Source organism: Chrysochloris asiatica, unplaced genomic scaffold, assembly GCF_000296735.1.
Source record: "Chrysochloris asiatica unplaced genomic scaffold, ChrAsi1.0 scaffold00073, whole genome shotgun sequence".
NCBI classification, from domain to species: domain Eukaryota; kingdom Metazoa; phylum Chordata; class Mammalia; order Afrosoricida; family Chrysochloridae; genus Chrysochloris; species Chrysochloris asiatica.
Window position 1 is genome coordinate 4,630,729 of NW_006408591.1, and position 4,253 is coordinate 4,634,981.

A 4,253-nucleotide genomic window follows, 5' to 3' on the forward strand; every position below is an offset into this window, starting at 1 on the left:
ATATAGAGAGAGAGAGAGAGAGAGAGAGAGCAGCAGCAGCTCTGGTAGCACAGTCATTATAAGTCAGGCTGCTAACCTCACAGTCAGTAGTTCGAAACTACTAGCTGTTCTGTTGGCGAAAGATGAGACTTTCTGTTCCCGTAAAGATTTACAGCCTCAGAAACCCTATAAAGGGCCACTATATGTTGGAACCAACTCGACAGTACTTAGCAACAACAACAAAGCTGTGTAAAGACTCTTGGTGTGGTGCTATAGGATCAGCATTAGACTGCAAACTCTAATGTTGGCTGTTCAAACCCGCTAATTGCTTCTTGGAAGCAGACTTGATGGCACTTGATAACAACAACAGCAACATATCTTTATATAAGGATCCTTGGTGGCATTGCAGGTTAAACATTGGGCTGCTAACAGCAAGGTTGGTGGCTCAAATCCACGAGCTTCGTATGGGAGAAAGATGAGGCTGTTTGCTCCCATGAAGACTTACAGCCACGTAAACAGCGTGGAACAGTCCTACTCTCTCCTGTAGGGTTTCTATGAGTTGGAATCGACTCAATGGCAATGAGATACCTGTATGAAAGGAGTCCTGGTGAAGCAGTGGTTATGCACATGATTGCTAACTGAAAGATCAGTGGTTTGAATCTACCAGTCACTCCATGGAGAAAGATGTGGCAGTCTTCTTCCATTAAACATATAGCCTTGGAAACCCTGTGGAGCAGTTCTATTCTATTCTATAGCTTCCCTGTGGATTAGAAATAACTAGGTGACACTGAATTAGGAGTTTGGGGTTTATAACTGTATGAAGAAAATTATGATTTGGGTCTCTCAGAGATGGGTGAAGCCAAACAGTTACTTACTCATAGTTGCCAGCTCCCATAGTTCCCTACCAATATGAGAATTAGAATATACAATTCATTTTCTAGGTTACTATCATTCATCACCACAACTGCCAGTCTCTGTTTGGGTAAGGAAAATTGAGGGGATAGGGCTAAACATAAAAGCCATACTATAGCTCAGTTTCTATGGAACAGAAATTGTGTGTAAGAGAATAGCCCCACAACTGCTTATTTCTTTGATTTGAGGAAATAACAGACTAAAAAATCCCTCCATTAATAATTTCTTCTGGAGCCTCCTCCAATAAAACCTCTGGCAAAATTGTCTTAGAAAACAAATTATCTTATTCAAAATGAGTCATCCTAAGAAACAACATAAAAGTGAAAGGAAGATACTGTGAAGAAAAAAGGAGACATGTAACAGGAAAAAAACTAGGCAAGATTTAGAGAATGACCTCTTGGATCCTATGAAAGCCGGTGCTGGAGGAGGTAGGACTGAAGGGGGAGTTCAGCTATCTCTGGACCCTGTAATACCAACCTATCATTATTGTGTTATGTCTCATAGTCATCCTGTATAGGGTATCTGAGAGCTGCTGTTGTTGTTCTGTGCTGTGGAGTCAGTTCTGACTTATAGCGACCATGTAGAGGGTTTCCAAGGCTGTACATCTTTACGGGAACAGAAAGCCTCATCTTTCTCCCACAGAACTGCTGGTAGTTTCAAACTGCTGACTGTGAGAGCTGCTAGTGGGCTTTAACTGCTGACCTTGAGGTTACCAATCCAGTGCTTATCCTATAGTGCCACACCAGGGGTCTTTTAAAGCCTACAGTCCATGGAAAAGGAGCCATATTTGTATGACCAGCTTTACTTTCTTTCCAAACATATCTTAATGATTTAACAATTCAAAGAGATTAGTTTCTGACTGGTACAAACAGTTAAGCCCTCAGTTACTAACTGAAAGTTTAGCAGTTTGAACCCATCTAGAGTCACCTCAGAAGAAAGACCTGATGAGCTGCTTTCAATCTTTCAATCACAGCCATACAAAGCTTTATGTGGGGAAATTCTACTCTGGAACTCATGGGGTTTCCATGAGTCGGTCAGAGTAGATGTAGCAGGAAATGGTGAATGTTATCAAGTAGTTTGCATTATTCACTGCTGCTGGAATTCTAACATCTCATCTGGACTATTATTAACTCCTCTCAAAGACACATAGGCACACATTCTGTTCTAGAGCCAACCATCTAGCCACAGTTTGTTATATACTACAAAGGGTTAGTTCTGCATATTGAAATGAACTCATTGCGTATAAGTATCAAATAACTTCCCTGCTTTCCAGGTAGGAAGAAACTCTATCTCTGACTGGAAAATAGGAAACTTCAGTTAATCAATCAGTGCCTCAGGTACTAGCATATGTAAGGGTTTTAGATAGGATGAGATGATTCAGGATCACACTTAAAAATGATAATATAACACTGATGACCATAGTGAACCTTTTGTTTTTGAGTTTTTGCATTATTATAATCAAAAGAATTGGTACCTTGGTTTGGTGCTAGCAGAAATTTAATGCTGAACACATTTTACTCTCCGTTGTTAAACAAGGGAAGATACTGCGGTGCTAAGCCTTTAGCAGGCACCATTGTTTACTTGAAATGCAATACTTAAATTTTTAATTTATTTTTTGCTATTAATTTCTAGTTATGGAAACTGATGTATTTCCCAGGAAGAAATGAGTATTTAAAAAAAAATCAATTGAAGTAGAATGTTAATTGAAAGAAAGCTGTAAAAGAAGTAACGTCATGTAGCTAAGGTGACATGCAAATGACTGAAAAATGGGGAAAAGTGAATTCATTCTTTCATTTATTCTGAATTCATTTGAGTATAAGAATAAAACATCTCACTGGATGATCAATAGTTGTGTTCAGTTCCAGGAAAAATTATACTGGGCACACAAATCTGAATGTTTTGGTTGGACAGAAAGCAAAAACCCAGAAATCTTTGCTGAGATAGAGCCAGATCCAAATTTCAACCACCCTTGAAGGTGGTATTATTAATACGTCCTCCTTCTTTTCTGTTCCTATCCCTGGATACCCTGTTTTGCTTTTGTTTGATCACACAAACTACCTCCCATCCTTTTGGGAATAGGGAGGTGTATATAAAAAGGGAGGTGATTAATCAGTATTTGTCGAATAAATGAATACATAAGTGAATGAATAAGTAAACAGAGAAAAGAGATGAGCTGAGAGGGAAAACTGAGGAGGTATCTGATTGTTTTTAGTTCTCCTGTTTTAATAAGGAGGGGTGATACAAGGTGCACAGTGTGATCCTAACAAGGAAGGTAGCACCCTGCTTGGCCCAGATGAGGAATGTGAAGCCTGAACCCACAGGAAATTAGAGAAAAAGCAATTCCTCAGCAAGTGTTTGTCTTCTTTCCAGATGTGTTTGCAAGGCTTGCTGATAACCTCTTGTCAGGAAAAAAAAAACAAAAACAAAAAATCCAGATTCAAATGACTTTTCAGGTAAATCAGAGGAAGCTGAGACTTAAAGTCACCTTGGATATAAAAGTCCTGGTGTTGGTGAAAAGGATGTTGATAAAATGCTATTAGAAGTAAGAACTCAGCCTAAATTAATGAGAGAGAAAAAGCATGACACAGAAGGAGTCTGCCTTTGTCCTCTGCCAGGAAGGGCACCAGTATGGCACTGAAAGCTCTTTTAGGGGCAAGAGAAAGTCCCCCATGGCCTTGTGGAGTTGTTTTCATAATAGGAGAAAATATCACTGGAAAAAGCAAATATAAATAATACCACAGTGATTCTAATCTATTGTTCTTGCTTCTCTAGATCTTAGAACTTCTTGCTTTGTATTACAGTAAATAATGTACACATCTTTCTTCTTCTAAATTGGACACTCCCAGAAAGCAGGATCCAATTGTTGATTCATTTTTGTTGTTGTTTCTATGGTATCCATAATTTGAGAAATAACTGATGCTCAGTATAGATTACACCACCAATCTGACTGTTACTGTCGTGGCTTCTGTGTTGCTGTTATTCTGGAAGCTATGCCCCCAGTATTTTAAAAACCAACAGGGTCGCTCATGATGAACAGGTTTCAGCAGAGCTTCCATGCTAAAACAGACTAGGAAGACCAAGAGACAGACTACTTTAGAATGTTAAGTCACTGAAACTTTATAAATAGCAGTGGAAAACTTTTAGAGAGCACTGGAATGTTGAATATGAAAGCATGATGAAGAGCACCAGAATATTGTCAGATGTAGTGCCAGAAGATGAGCACCTCAGATTGGGAGGCACTCAGAATACTACTGGGGAAAAGCTGGCTCCTCAAAGAGTTGACCATGATGACGGGGTTGAAGTAAAGCCTTCAGAACCTTCATTTGATGAATAGGCATAACTCAAAATAAAAAGAAACAGCT